Source organism: Onychomys torridus, chromosome 14 (assembly GCF_903995425.1).
Source record: "Onychomys torridus chromosome 14, mOncTor1.1, whole genome shotgun sequence".
In the NCBI taxonomy this organism is placed as follows: Eukaryota; Metazoa; Chordata; class Mammalia; order Rodentia; family Cricetidae; genus Onychomys; species Onychomys torridus.
The window spans coordinates 56,424,604-56,440,488 of NC_050456.1; the positions used below are offsets into that span (position 1 = coordinate 56,424,604).

General features: G+C 45.9%; 1 protein-coding gene across 29 annotated transcripts in view; it reads left to right on the plus strand.

Moving 5' to 3' along the window:
• Positions 1-2,158: 2,158 nt before the first annotated feature.
• Positions 2,159-15,885, plus strand: part of Nrxn3 (neurexin 3) — a 1,610,845-nt gene continuing 1,597,118 nt past the window's right edge. For 27 of the 29 annotated variants that reach the window (XM_036206284.1, XM_036206279.1, XM_036206286.1 and 24 more), the window contains exons 1-2: positions 2,159-2,436; positions 13,733-13,916. The gene's annotated coding sequence lies outside the window, so the exon portion shown is untranslated. Of the gene's footprint in view, positions 2,437-4,949; positions 5,016-6,767; positions 6,787-13,732; positions 13,917-15,885 lie in introns of those variants that run through there. The other 2 variants (XM_036206266.1, XM_036206267.1) reach the window with 2 other exon arrangements.

A 15,885-nucleotide genomic window follows, 5' to 3' on the forward strand; every position in this document is an offset into this window, starting at 1 on the left:
TTCTTACAGCTGAGTCATCTCTCCAGTGACACACACCTTGTTTATGGAGACTGAGTCTCTCACTGGGACCTGGAACTCATGATTTGGCCAGGCTGGTGGCAGGTGTGCCTCAGTGATAGTCTTGTCTCTACCTCCACAGTTCTAGGGTTATAAGTCAAGTCACTGAATTCATCTTTTTACATGGGTACTGGGGAACTCAAGTCCTTATGCTTGCCTACCAAGTATCTCTCTAAGCCTTCCCCTTATGCTTTTGCCTTCCCATCCCTTGGGCCTCTTCCTCATGGGTTGCATCTTCTGAATTTTCCTGATGCATTCTGGGAACAAGTAAGGTGCACAGACCTTGAGGAAGGCTTGTGAAGGTGGACCCAGGTGTGGAACCAGGAAAGTTCAGATCTAGAGTAAACTCGTTGAAAGCCGTATATGAAATTAATTCACAAAGTCATATTTGTTTGTGTTCCTATGTATGCTGGATGAATGGGAGTATTGAAGGGTTGGAGAAAAAAAACACATGTAAAAAAATAAGATCATGGTCTGAAAAGCCAAATACACCTCAATATAGACTAGAAACTCTGAGATTGTCTGTGACCATCTAGGCCCAAATGCAACTCGTTTACAGAGCTTGTCTTTCTCTACCCATCTTCAGATTAGAATCAATACTCACTTACTGACAGTGCCATCGAACCCTTTACATTATTCTTTGTTACATTCCTTTACTTTACATGTGCACACCTCTATCTTTGTCCAATGGGGACCTTGACCGTCCCATTTGGTGTCTTGTGAGCATGGTGCTTGGGACACACCACATTAAAGTCGGCTGGGGTGGGAGAATGTTCAGATGCTGGGAGAAAGGGCTTCGAAGAGCACAGGTATAGGAACTGTTACCCTGGGAAGGGAGGCATGCTAGCCCTAGTTCTGGATTTGGGTAGAGATGATTTTAAATGTCTCGTCAGCTACTTCTGCCCAGATGGCCTTGAGAAACAGCCATAAAGCTCAAGATGGACCCCAGTTAGTATCAGTCTCAGTGAACTGAAAGAGACACTGGTCTCTGGCAAGGGTTTGATAACGGCTGTTAGCGGTTCTCTCTCTGCCATTGGTGTTGGCCAGAAGAACAAGGGTGTGCTAATACATCCTTGTAATGGGGAGGTAGGAGGAGAAAAGGACTTGGAGATGGTTTTTCTTGCTGTGGGCACCAAGGTCTGATACTGAACAAAGCCACCAACTGTCATTCGGTCTTCAGACTTGACTGGTGTGTGTGTGTGTGTGTGTGTGTGTGTGTGTGTGTGTGTGTGTGTGTATGTGTGTGTGTGTGATGCCTACACACACAGAAGATAGCCTGTCAAAGTTGGCCATAGGTCTCTGAGGGATTTGGAGTATGGTGGAGATGCCTGGACTCCGTGCTCTGGGTGCAAATCAGAGTAGATACCTCCTTCTGACCCACTGAAGCCTGAGCCTTGCCTCTGTGACCTTGAGTGTGCAGCTCCCTTGGCATGGACTTGGCCATACTGTGGGGTCTGTTTTCCTTGGTAAGGGCCCTCTGAAAGGAAGGACACTTTGTCACTTTCATCCCTATGTCCCCAGCTGCCTGCTCTTGTGTCTCATCTCCAGCCAGCAGTCAGAGGTGCCTGTTGAAGAAATGGATTCCTGTCCTAGTTACAGCCCTGACCTCCACCAGAAGCTCAAATATTGCCCTGATTTTTGCAAGGGAAAGTGTCTATTCAGAGAAACTGAGGCACGCTTTAGGTTAGCATCCTCTCTACCTCTTTAGTGGGCAGTGAACAAATGCACCCCCAGGCAGTGGGGGCAGTCCTTTAGTGTACAGGAGTGTGAGGATTTCTTTATCTTTTTTCTTCTTTAAAAAAAAAAAAATCTTTATTTAGATTCTTGTTCCAGTTCTGAGGAGGAACTCTTCTCTTAGGCTGGGGTGAGGGGCGAATGATACTCCAGAGCCCACGTCTTACTCACAGAGGGCTGCAGAATGCCCCTTCCCCTCCCATGATATCTTCTCAGCTGTTTGCAAAACACCCAGGGAGGAGGTGAAGCCCAGAGCCAGGCAGCCTTGGCTGTCTCTTTAAATGCTGGGGTCTGTGTGGGAGAGGGAGGGGCCAGCTCTGGAGTGCGTGAAATTCCTGGGCTCCTCCGGCAGTCTCAGGCTCAGAGCGCAGCCCTACACATCTCCTCTTGCGTGCAACTCACTGAAGAGGGAGAGGCGGCGTGCCCTCCCCTCAGGCAGCCACCCGCAGCTCCAGACACACAGGACCTCCAGCATCCTCCCTTCTTCCCTGCCACTCCCTCCCAGAGAGAGAAAAAGAAAGAAAAAGGAAAAAAGGAGTCAGAAAGAGTCTGGAATTTGAATCTTTCCAAGGAGGAAACACCCTGCGAACTCAGTTGATTAAACACCAAACTGACAGATTTCCAACTCTTCCGTTCACCCCGGAGGTAAGATTCTGGGGGGGGGAAAGGCAGGTAGGCAGGCAGGAGGCGAAATGACTCCAGGTTTGGTCCATTCCGGGAAGAGGTTGCATCTGAGAGGGCAGAAGTTTTCTGTTGAGAGCTACCAACCTAGATCTTTTTTCTTTTCTTTCTTATTTTTTCTTTTTCAAACGCTGGATGTGAGGACCCTTATTGACCACGGGAATGGCTTTTCAACTTCTCTATTACTTCAGTCTCTCCCGGAAGTTGAGACTTTTTGTTCCAGACGTTAGGAAAGTCAGAAAATGTTTTAGATTTATTCTGTTCTCTCTCTCTCTCTCTCTCTCTCTCTCTCTCTCTCTCTCTCTCTCTGTTACTTTTTTTTTTTAAAGGCTTTCTCCTGTTTGATTGGATTACTCATCCAAAATGATGTGAGTCTATCACTTCGTTTTATGTTGATACTTTTTTTTTTTTTTCCTGTCATCTTGAGGCCACTTTCTGTTTTCCCGGAGAAGGGACTTTGAGAAACACAAGAATACAAACAGGATGGAGACAGGGATTTCCCCTAGCTGTTAAGGAATCGAGGTGTGTATGTGAGAGAGTGTATGTCTGTGTGTGTATACATACTCGTTTGGGTGATTTTTTTTTTTTTTTTTTTGGAGGGGGCGTGGAAAGGTCATTCTTGAGTAAAATTTTAGCTTGGACACTTGTTATCTTGGGAAGGTGGCACACTCAAGATGTGAAAAAGGAGTGTGTGTGTGTGTGTGTGTGTGTGTGTGTGTGTGTGTATGAAGGTGCATGAGTGTGTGTACTCTTTGGATCAGTTACAAGGGAAATCTTCCTCCTTTGCCTTCCATTTGTTTATATTAATGATTTAGTAGCAAGCTTGTCTGAAAACTTCCACTCTGTGTAAGCACTGTGGGTTTGCAAGCTCTCAGTGACCTTAAAGCTTCTTTCGATGTATTGTGTGTGTGTGTGTGTGTGTGTGTGTGTGTGTGTGTGTGTGTGTGTTTCAAAGCTTTGTGTTGTATCCAGAGTTTCGGCTCTTTCCCTTTCTCTTTTTTAACCACAAAACTTAACTGCTCTAGAAACATTATACTGATGACAATGAAGAGAAAAATCTGTCTCCCCAGCTGCCATTCCTTCCTAAGCTAGTGATGTAATACCAACCTATGGGCTCTGCTGCCTTGCAGGTGACTTACCGTGAGCACTTGTTAAAAAAATTAATTGCTCCCTTTCTCTATTAAATGTGTCCCTCTTTTGATTTGGCTCAAAAAAATAAAACCATTATGTGATGACAAAATTGTATGTATATATATATATATTTATTTTATTTTATTTTTTGCAAACCATTATTGGGTTTAGGTAGAGTATAGGTTTTCTCTTCCTTGATCTTTATTTTGTATTATTATTATTGTTATTATTATTATTAATATTTCAATGCAAAGGTCAGAGATCGTGGAGGGCTAGTCTAGGATGGAGTGATCCCAGTTGGACTGCGTAAGAGTAGCTAGAATAGGAACTGCCTTCTCTCCGCTTCTTCTGGCTATTCCCGCTTTGGGGAGAGAATGTTTCTTTTGCCACCCTGATGCACCCCAACATTCTGAATTATTTTTTTCTGCCCTGGGTCTAGAGGATGGCCCCAAGAGAGAGGGGGGCACTCCTTGTCACACCTGGAGGATGGTGTAGTTTTGGGGGTCAGATGACCGTATGCCTTTTGTGATGAAGGGTCTGAAGGAAATTTGAACTGCCGACACTCTGGGCGACTTGGTTGCTGGGATAGTCTATCTGGGGGCACCTGGAGGTTAGTCATTGGAGCCCGAAGAACTGTCCCTTTCTTAATGTGCTGTTCTGGCTAGAGCCTTCCTTCATCGTTCAAGGGCTTCAGCATCGCCTTTCAAGTTACAATGGTCCCGCTGGCTGTGATGGGCAAGTTTACCTAAGGGCTGCTGGTTATGTGTCGAGAGGATGGTGGGAGAGACTAGGCAAAGCTGGTATTTTTCTTTCTTAATCTTCAGGCTTAATCTGCCTAAGTCATATCGGGGTAAACGATATTTCAGACGGGTGCTGGTTGTGCAGATGTATTCCTATTGTTTGATTTTTGTTGTTATTGGGGAATGGAGTATTGGCCCATTTTCTGCAGCCCTGGATTCACCCTGTAAGCCAACCTTCCTTTTGGGAGAAGGGGGGGAAAAGGCTGGATGCTGGAAGTTCGCTATTAAAGTGAGCAACAGGGCTGGGTTAAAAATTTTTTTTCTAACAACTGGACTGTGCAAATGCCCTTTTCTGGAGCGTTCTGGCCCTTTCTAATGAAATAATAATTTTTGAAAATTGCTTCTTAAGAAGTGAGACACCAGGAATCAAAGGAATTCTAGATTTTGAGAGACGACTACGTCTTTGCTTCTCTGGTAGCTCCCTATTATTAATTACTGGGGGACCGATTGGGGTTCGGCCTCCGTTTTTGTTGCTTTCTTTTTAATGCTGCGTTCCTATGTTGATGGTTGCTGCTTATATAAGGAAGGATGTATCGAGGTGGATTGATGCTTGGGGTTTTGAGATCGGCTACTGAGATTGGGTGGCGGTTGGTGTGTTTGTCGATGTGCATGGTAGGAAGGTCTTTTCTTTTGGATGGTGGGGGACAAGGGAATGGTCGGAGAATGGTAGATGAGATGCTCCAGTGAATGGGGACGTGAGGGGACACGGAGGTGAGGTTGGGAGTCACCGATTTGCAGAATTTCTGTCCTGTATCCCCCCTTTCTCTCGCTCCTTGAAAAAAAATCCATTATCTCTAAAAACACATTATTCTTCAATTGGCCTTTTAGAGAAAGAGAGAGAGAGAAAGAGAGAGGGAGGGAGGGAGGGGAGGGGTTAATTTGGTGAGGGGGCTTGGTTGTAATTAGCCCACTGCTGCAAAACTGAGATACACAAATCCGTCCGCACCAGCTTTGGGGGCTCTGAGAAGCAGCGGAGAGATGGGGTCGGGTTGTCAGCCTTGGATGAACACTGTAGGCGGTGGGGTTGGTGTTTGGATCTTGTGTGTGTTTGTGTCTCTGTGTGCGTGCAATTGTGTTCACCCCACCACCAGTTCCCCCCTCCATCCTTCCACAGCCCTGCCATGGTCTTGCCTTCCATTTGCATGCTCTGTCCCCTCTACCCTCTACCCAACCCCCCTTCCCTTCAGCCCTTTTCGTCTCCATGAAAAAATTCTGATTCTGATGACTATGCGGCTCTTTTTTTTTTTTTTTTTTTTGTCTTTTTGCAACACAACAGTGGTTCGATGGCCTTTCCTACATGCCACACGGATGCAGCCTTCTGATAGGAGGGCTAAGTCGGCACATCCACACACGCCACGGCACACGCTTTTGCACACATATTCTCTCACACGCAGGCGACCGAGGACTTGATTGCGTTTGCTTGGTTTTGTTGCCTTCGCCTCTTTCCCCGCTTCCACATCCAGCCATGGCCCCCTTGCCCATCTTCATGCAGGGTACCCAGTAATGCTACAGCCTCATCTTCTCCTTGCCATCGCTGCCGTTTTCTTCTCTTTCTCTATTATTCTTTCCTAAATGCTGTGGTGTGTCGCAGTTCATGGGATTAGTATGTTGGAGAGTCTTTTGGGGGAGGAGACCTCATGAGGAGGTGGGTAGATGACATTAATGATTTTTTTTTTTTTTTTTTTTTTGGGCCAAATAAGCACTCGATGATAATGATCCAATTTAACCATCCATGAAATCTATGTTTGCGGCACACTGAAGGGAGGTTGCAGGGGAGAGCGGGGTCTCGACTGGATTACCTCTGGGGGAACTTGATGCCTGGAGAGCAGGCACAGCCCCCACCCCCATGCACATGGCTATGTGCTCTCACACACACGCCAACACACACAACCCTGATCAGTGGACTGTGTCAAGCCAGAGGGCACTGCAGAATGTCCCTGAGACTTGTTGTGGTTTGTTGGGAGACTAGATCGATGTCTTTGTCCTACCTAGCTCTCTGATGTGTAGACGATGCAAGGTCTTGGATTTCTTGGTGGCCTTTGTGTTGCCTTCTCTATGGGGGCTAGAGTGGTGTTTGTGTTTTTCCAGACAGTGACGTGCCTCCGATTGGATCACATGGGCTTGTCCACCCTGTGCGTGTGTGGTTCAGATAGAAGGCTGCCTGACTTTTTGTGCTGGGTGGCAGTATGTATTGGATATGTGTCTACTGGGGAGGTGGGGTACTAAGGGTGAAGGAAGGTGAAATTTGGGGCATTTAGCTGGGGAGAGGGGTGATAGAGTCTTCAAGGAAGCATAAAAGAAGCAGGGAGGGAGTGAACTGCTTGCAACTCCAGCAGGAAGCCTCAAGTGAGATCCCCAGTCCACCAAGCAAAGCTGTGGGCGGGTGAGCTCAAGGGTGATGGGTGGGTGGATGCAGACTGGCGGGGGGGGGGGGGGGGGGGGGAAGAAGGGGCAAGGTGGGTGAAATGAAGGGGTTTCCCTGCTACCTTCCTAGCTCTGTGCTGAGCTCAGAGAAAGGCCTTGCTTTCCCTGTAGGATTCAGACACCTCTTGGGTGGTAAGGCCTTGTAGGAGGCTGCAGCCTGTGAGAGCTGAAACTGCCCTTGGCCATGAGATCAGCTAGAGCCCCTGTTTGCTCTGGTTTCTGAAGGCTTAAGCTGCTGGAACTACCAGACGCCATTTTCCCCCTCCTTCTTCAGCTAGAGGTGTGTCACTTTATTAGCAATTAAAAGTGAAATTGGAAAACATTAAAAAAAATTCCTCAAAGCAAAGAGATTGTCCCGTCTCTCCTGTGTTGTTCTATCTTCCTGGAGCTGACCTTGAGGAGTTAGGGAGAAAGAGTTATGTCATTGCTGGAGAAAGGGGAGAGTTGGGGAGTTGGATGCCTCGGAGGTGGATTGCTGTGACAGACTCAGGAAAAAGCTTGCTCTCCGGAACTTGGGCTCTGTTTTCCTTGTATGACCTCTCAGGGGAGAGTTGCAAAAGAGGCAAGCATCTCTTACCCAGCTTGCCACCTGGAAATCTATGCTGTCGCAGTTGTGGTCAGGCTTCATGGCCATATGTACCTTCCCAGGGAGAACTAGTTGTACTGCAGTTCTGGTGTGTGGACTAGCTGTGGCTTTTCTGCACATGAAGCAAGTGCAGCCATGTGTCTGGGCCAGCCACAGGTGGCTGTACTAGGCTTGGAGCAAGGGCTGTGGTACCAGCACTCAGTCCCTTCCTGCAGGTCATGGCCCAAATGACACCTACTCAGAGAGGCCTTTCTTGACCCACTTTTGAAAATAGTCCCCTTTAATGTTCTAGTGGAACTCCTGCCCATCATACTGTCTTTGGTTTTAATGAGTTAATCATTACTGAATACTGTCTTATATATTGATAGACTGTATTTAATTTCCACCTATAGAATGCAAGCTCTGTGAGGTCATGGACTTAATTTTTATCCATTGCAGTGTTCCCAGTGCTGAGGAAATTCCTTTGAACATATTGGGTGGGTGTTCAAACAAATATATGCTGATTGGAGGAAAGAACCACATAGATTTGGGGATGGATTAGTCTTTGCCTAGCATATTGCTTTCTGGGAAAGTTGAATGTAGCTCAGGGCTATCTGAGTTCTTCCTGCAAGTCTAGGTGGTCTGATGGAGGAGTTGCCAAATATGAACTTTCCGAGTTCAGTAGAAAGCTCTTTCCTCATCCTGGCTCAGAGTCACTATCTTCCCTCATGGTCCCTCACTATCTTCACCCTCATAGGAGTAGAAATGAGGTACTTATTATATACTACCTTCAGATGCAAGAATTTTTCTCTATGTAGTATCTTATTTAATCCTCCAAATAATCCAAAGCATACTAATATTGCTTTGTTGATGGAGGAGACCCAGACATCACTAAAGTAATTTGATAAAATGACCAGATCAAGGGCTTGAATTCAAATCTGACTTATTTCAGAGCCTAATCTTGTTATCTTCATATTATGCTGTTGGAAGGAAAGGAGAAATAAGCCACCTTCCCCTTTTAGTTAGTTCCCTCAAATACAGAAGAGGAAAGCAAGGCTCATGGATGAAATGGCTTATTGAAATCATCCATAACACTGGTGTGGCCACAGCTAAAATCCAGGTTTCCTGGATGTTGTTGTGATGGCCCTTCACAACTGTCCATCAGCTCTCCTTTATTAATCAGGGAGTGAGGTCTAGGTGAGACAGGATGGCAGGTGTGCCTTGTAGGAGAACAAGTAAAATGTCTATAGAGCTAAAGAAATTCTGGATGATGTTTCAGTTTTCTAAAGCTAGAAGGTTCCTGGTGAGTTATATTCCCAGGTTGCTATAGCCAGAGTGTGAATCAACACTATCCTTTGAAGGTGTTGGAAGAAGACACTCGTGTGTGTGTGTGTGTGTGTGTGTGTGTGTGTGTGTGTGTGTGTGTTGGAGAGCGTTCAGTGATTCTCAATGCACATGCCACACTGCCCACCAGTGGTAGACCTAGATGTCATAGGGGCACCATGATGTAAGAAGCCTATGTCTTCATCCTGACAGCTGGAACTGAGGTGCTGGTAGGCTTTCCCAGGCTGTTAGCTCTTGGTTATTGAGAGTGGATATATAGGCCTACACACTGCATGTTTCATTTTTGTTCTTAGAGATAGTTAGAGAGATACTGGTTGGAGATACTGAGGGTGTCAAGTGTGTGTGAAGGTCTTTTACCAGTCTTCTCTGCTCCACCCTAGCAGTGGACTTGAATGACCCTACATGGGGATTAAAGATAGATGACATTGAATAGGGGTTAGAGTTGAATGACCTGAATAGAAGCTAGAGATTCTATCCAAGAGTACATTTGTTTGTTTGGGGGGGAAGCAGAGCAAAATGGAGCTTTATAACTAGGAAAGGGTTATCCTTGGCAGGAATCTTGAAGCATGACACCTAGTCATTTCTGTGTGACCTTGAGATGGTGTAAATGAATGCCCTGGTTTGTTGACAGTTCCTGTAGACTAGACTATGTCCTAGTCCAATTATTAAGTCACAACAGTGTCCTGGTTTGGGTGAGAAAATATATGCTCATCCTTCTTTGAAATGACATCACCTACTTTCTCTTAGTGGGGCAGAGGAAAGAAGGGGGCATACTAGAGACAGAAATCCAATTTTATCTCAAGAATGTAGTCAAGAAGAGAGCCATTTTCTAGTGATACTTCCAATTGTCCCCAATTTATAAAGGATTAAGATCTAGATATTCAGACAATTACTATGTCTTCTCCTACTATCCCAATAAGTCTTATTGGGCTAATGATAACATTTGATTCCTGACTATGTACCAGGCATTATGCTTAGTCCTTGACCCATGCTGTCTCACTTAGTCTTCTGACCATACTGTAGGGGAGTCAGATTATTATTGCTATCATAGCAAAAAAGATGTTATGTAACACACCCAAGGTCACTAGATAGGGATTGGCATGCCTGGCTTTGAAGCCTTTGGCCTTAACCACTGTGCTGCAACTCATCTGTGGAGTTGATTCTGAGAGCGGTCCCACACTTTGGGATATGCTTAAGAAGTTGGTATTGGTCTGAGGAGTTGGGATTAGAAAGTGGGACTACTAATTCAGGAGTGACGCTGCTCCTAGATTCTTTTTAATAGCACTTTGGAAATCTGTCTCCCATATTTCAGTGACCCTCTTTACATCAAGTCCCCACCCAAGGAAGGAGTTATATGGTTTGGAATGGTGGACAGATGATTGAGAACCTGAAATTCATCTCTGTTTTGCATTGTGATCCAGGGCCCTGTGGGGAAGGTGCTGTCCATGGTCCTAGAAATAGAGCCTGACCCTCACTGTGAGAATCTGCTAAAGAGACCATAGTTTAGCACCTGGCTTTTCTGTTGTTTCATTAGATGGACCGCATCTTCATTTGATGAGGAAGCTGGTAGTTGGAGAGACTAGCTAGCCTATTTAGGATTGTCAGCAAGAAATAGCAGGCCTTAGGTCCAAGCTTAGGTCTCAACCCAGAGACTTGACTTTGTACTCTCATGGGGCCACAGAGAAGAGGGGCATCTTTACTGAGAACTAGAAGAGGAAATATTCCTAAGGGAAATCTTTATATCAGTTCCCAATGTCTGGGCAAGGCCTTTAGGGTTGTCATCCTGGTCAGTCATTGCTGATCTCCTTCCCCTCACTCCAGCTAGGGCAAGAGAACTGCTGCTGACCTTAGGGTTGAATGAGTGTTGATTCAGTTTGGAGAAAAGGAGGAAATGGAACGCTGCATGGTGTCACAGAAGGGGTGCCCAGGAGTTCCCCTTTCCCAAAAAGCATTGCACTGGCAACAAGCTAATCCTCCTCCCCTCTGCCTTGTAGGGTAAGACAGGAAAGGACTAGAACCAGCTTCCCAGAGATGGGAAGATGGAGCAGAGAGAGAAGAGACTGGGATTTCCCCAGGCTGAGGGACCCCAGGGAGAAAGAAGGAACTTTTTCTTCATTGAGAGGCAGGGACTAGGAGAAGTGCTTTTCTGTCAGAGGGGCCCTCTGCAGCCCCCAAGCTGAGCTGCGTTAACTTCATTGCAGTCCCATTGAAGACTGTGTTTATTTTTCCAATAATGTGTTAATTAAACATCGATTTCCGGGTAGAGGAAAGGGAATTGGATTGCTGGAGCTAAATGGAGTGAGGCAGATTGGGAAGTGGTGAGAGGGACCCCATGCTGGAGTCAGCATTCTTCAGGATCACCCAAAGAGGGCGGAGGGGTGCTGGGGCAGCCTTCTGGCTCCCAGTTTTCAAATGCTCTCTTTAGAAAGAGCCTTCAGGGAGCAACTCTTCTACTTTGGTCATCAGCTTTCTATGGACCCTTGGTCCATGGAGGAGGTACCATTCATTATCTTCTACTTTTCTGAGAAGTTTTAGCTTATGGAGAGATGTTGTGCCAGATTTTGCTCTCAGTACTCTGACACATTCAGGGTCAAAGACTCGGTAAGGAAAAGGAGTTACAGGGCCTAAGGAAATGGCTTAGTAACTTGCCATATCAGCATAAGAACTTCTGTTCTTATGTTGGACCTCCAGTACTGACGGATGCCCATGCTGTAGCATCTTTTATAATCCCAGAGCTGGGAAGCAGAGACAGAAAGATCTATGGAGTTCACTGGCTAACCAGTATAGTGAGTTGGTGAGCTCCAGATTCAGTGAGAGACCCTGACTCAAAAAATAAGATGCAGAGTGGTTGAGGGGGACAATGGCATCAACCTCTGGTTTCCAACTGCATGTGTACACACATGTACACACAACAGCACCCCACACACCCCTATAAATACACCTTTACCACATGTACATATACATCCACCCAAACACACAGAAGCAAAGGGGTGTTAGAAGAATTAAAACTATCTGTGGTTGGCAGAATAGCCACCTAACTGTTTAAGCCCCTTTTAAGGAAAAAAAAAAAAAAAAAGAAGGCATCCAATAGCAGCAAATGAAAGCTATTTTCTCATTGACTGGGATGTTCTGGACTCTCACTGTGTGCCAGCAATTGCATTAAGCGCTTTGCACACTGAGGAGGAGAATTCAGTGAGTAGGTATCAGGTCACACCACCTCTGCTGTATAAATGGAGAAAGTAAGGCTCACTTCAGTTGTAGAGCTGGTAAATGGTGGAGCTGGGATAAAACTTTGATGAAGATGACTTTGGATTTCATTATCTCTTACTGTGTGTTGGATCATGGCTCAGCAAGTTGCCTCTAAGTTATAGAAAACAAAGACTTGGAGATTGTAAAATGGACCTACTGGTCAGACTGTGGACCACAAGGTTCTCAGATCTTACCAGCATGGATCCATATCTGAGCCCACATCTCAGGCCAGGTCTCTGATTGGAAGAAGGCATTTGTGTATGCTTTTTGTTGATCTAAATTGTAAAAGTGAATTAGAACTGTAGTTCTCAAATTTTGCTGTCTATTAGGGCTCCTATATTAAGATTCCAACTCAAGCTGCCCTCCACAGCAACTTAGCTAGAAGTTTTAGGGGCAAGACCTGTGCCTCATATTTAAAGCATCCCAGGTTTCCATACCAGTGGCTCAACAGAGCCTGTCCTACAGAGCAGGTAGTGGGGGGGGGGGCTGGAGTGGCTTCTTACCCCTGCAGTGAAGGAGGAAGTCAGCAGGGGCTTGCTGCCTCTCCACAGTGTCCAGTGGGGCAATACTTAAGCTCCTCATTTTCTTTCTACTAGAATAGCTTTCAGACATTGGTATTCATCAACTCTCTAGACATCTTTGAAAAGATGTCCTCAGACTCTATCTGCTGATCTGAGATGTGTGGAGAGGGTAGCCCTGGAAGCTGTCTGGGGAAAGGAGATGTAATATTCAGGCCAGCCTGAGATCTTGATTCCAGAAACAAGAAGAGTTCTCCCTACTCCCCAGGCCCCAGAGGGCAGGAAGAGTGAGGATGCCAACTACCATGGTCACCTGTTGATCTGTGAGGGACTCCTTGGCTCAAGGATCAATGTCCCTTGTTGCCATGGGTAGGTCCATTTACCTTGACTAGGTCCCTATACCCACTGGCCTTGTTTTCCAGTAGTACTGAGGAAGGGGAGCTTATTCCATCCTGGAGACTCAGTAAACTCACTCTCAGGCATGACACACACACACACACACACACACACACACACACACACACACACACAATCAAAAAACCAAAACCAAAACAAAACAAAGTAACTGTTGCAACAAAGTGAGTGTTGAGAAGCCTGTCAGCAGTAGCCATCCTGGGGTTTTCCCCAGGGATCTGTAAACCGCTTCTCTGGGGCTCGTTTTAAGCTTTTCTTCCAAAGCTGTCAAAAAGTAGAGAATAGTTGGAACCTTTTAGAGCTGGAAGGGACCGTGGCAATTATCCATGCCCATGTTAGTATTCTATTCATTTTTTTCCGTTCATTTGTTCATCCAACAGAAATTTATTAAACATCTACTACATCCAGGCACTGTACCAGGTTCCGGGAATACAGCCATAATTGTGAGAGGCATTTGGTTTATCCCTCCTCAAATTTAAGCCTGGGTGGAATGGCAAGTAGACAACACAAAAATATAATTACACATTGTGACGAGTGTTCTGAAGGAAGAGCGCTGGGGGCTCTGAGAACGACGGAGATCTAATTTAGCATGCTGGCACCATGAGCGACAACAGCTAGAATGTACTGAGCACCCACTGTGGCAGGCATGTGCTGTGTAAGAGCTTCCTGCGCACCGCTGTATTTCATCCTCGGAGTGACTCTTGGAAGAAGGTCCCGTTCTTATGCTTGCCTTGCTATAGAGGAGGGAATTGAGGCGTGGAGGGTCACCCAGAACAGCACTAGAGATGAAGCCGGGTTCTCCTTCCCTTCCACAGGGGAAAGAGACTGAGAATTTGTCTTTATGTTGAGACCTGAAGGAAGGAGGAAGGTGAGACAGCAGAGACACTGACGCAGGAGGAGGCGATGGTTCGAGAACAGGAGTAGGAAGTTTACGGGGCCTGTGTGTGACCTTGAAGAGTACAGAGTGGATAAAGAGTCTTCACACCACAGAAGAACCAGGTGAGGATTAGCATCTTGATTAGCTAGATGTGATCATTCTCCACCAGGTTGGAAATGAAAAACACAATTTTGTCGATAAAAAAACAAAACAAAACTGACCAGTGTGCTGGGTGGGGTGGGACACGGCTGTGATGCTAGTGCTAAGGAGAGAGAGGCAGGAGGATCAGGAATCCTAAGGTCTGCATGGGCTAAGATATGCTAGAGGCCAGCCTGGGCTACACAGAGAAACCTAACATAAACTCATAAAACTATGCTTCCTCCAAAATCAAACTTTTTTTTTTTTTTTTTTTTTTAAAGCAGAGAAGAATTCTCCGCTGATTCTCCTGGCTACTCAGAGCTTTTGGATGCACCAGCAAAATCGGGAATTCTAGCCTTTTGTTGTAGGGGATGGCAGCTGGGCTGTGGGAGGTCCTGAGCCATTCAGAGGAGAAGCTACTGAGAGTGGCAGGGCTGCTTGGAGTCAGGGCCTTTGGTCTTGTAGTTTCCGCTATGAGATTATGTCATTCTCAGGTTGTGGGCCCTCTGAGCCTGACCTCTCTAGTCTGCTTATACCATGCCTTTTAGTGCTAATCACGGAAGGGTATGAGGCAAGGGACGTCCATCTGGAACTATAGACCTACTTCTATAGTAACCAACACAGAGGAATGCTGAAACACAGACTTCATAAAGCATGACTCTCTCTGCACTTGGAGGAGTGTCTACTTTTCTTCCCTTTAGCCAGAACTATTAGGTCCCGTCTTCTGGTTGCTTGGCCCAGGAGCCCATAGCCTATGTCACTAGTTAGGTGATAGCTTCTGGTTGCTTTGGTCGCTGCTTGTTGCTCACTGTTGAGTCGCTTCTCTTTGGTAATTAAGCTCTCTCCAAGGTACCACCTGGGCACCCCCTCATGTGTTCTCCTGAGGTTGATGCTCCTTAGTTATGGGCTCTTTTAGCCAGCCTCACGGTGACCTACACTAAGCAGATGGGAGTGGATGTGAGGCAAAGTGCGGAGCTTGAGGTTCTGGCCTTGGGTCAGAACCGTGAGCGATGGGCAGGAATACGTGGAAAGAGAAAGGAGAGAAGCTAATGGAGAACTGATAAGATATGAAGTTCTGCAAGTTTCGCAGGTGGTAAGATGCATTCCTTTGATTTAGTTTCCCTAACCTGGAGCTGGGAGAGTTTAATGTGGGGACAGATGCCCCAAGGGATGAAAGAGCTTCTCTGCCCTGACTGTATTCTCTTCTTCTAGGCTTTGAAAGGCTAGTTCTCTCAAGGACTGAAGTTAGAAGTGGGCAGGCTAACACTCCTCCAAGGGTAAAGGGAAGGGGTCACCTCTGGACTGGGTTCTGAAACTGGCAAGAGCAGTGTTTGAAAGCAACCATTTGACTCTCCAGATTTCCCCATCTAGACAGAGAAGAGAAGGCGAGCCTGCTTCTTTGAGACAGGGCGGATGAGTGGGAGGGAGGAAGGCTGCCAGGAGTGGGTTTGAGAATGTACGTGTTAGTCATTTATTTCTTTTGGATATGTGGGGTTATTATTATTTTTCTAACATTTAAATGCTTATAAAAATGACTTGATTTCCTTACTATAAAATAATATGTGTGTGTTATAGAACATTAAAAAAAAGCCAAAAAACCCAACAATAACAACAACAACAACAACAACAAAAAGGGAAAGGGACACCTGGCAGTTCCTTCTCCAGATGGACAACTGATGAGGGAATTCTGGTATCTGCTTTGCCGGCCTAATTTCTAAGCATCTGCAAACCTGGACATGTTATTTTGTTCTTTAAAGGAGTTCATTCACTCATTTAACAGGTCCTAATTGAGCACCCACTCTTTGCCAGGCACTGAACTCACATTTTGGAAGCTGTCACACTAGCCTGGTTTTTCACTTAAGGATGCAGCACGAACATGCTCCCATAACAGCCACTCATGTCTCCGAGCTTCCAGATTTAGATTTGGGGTGTAATGAGGCAGTTGGCAAATGT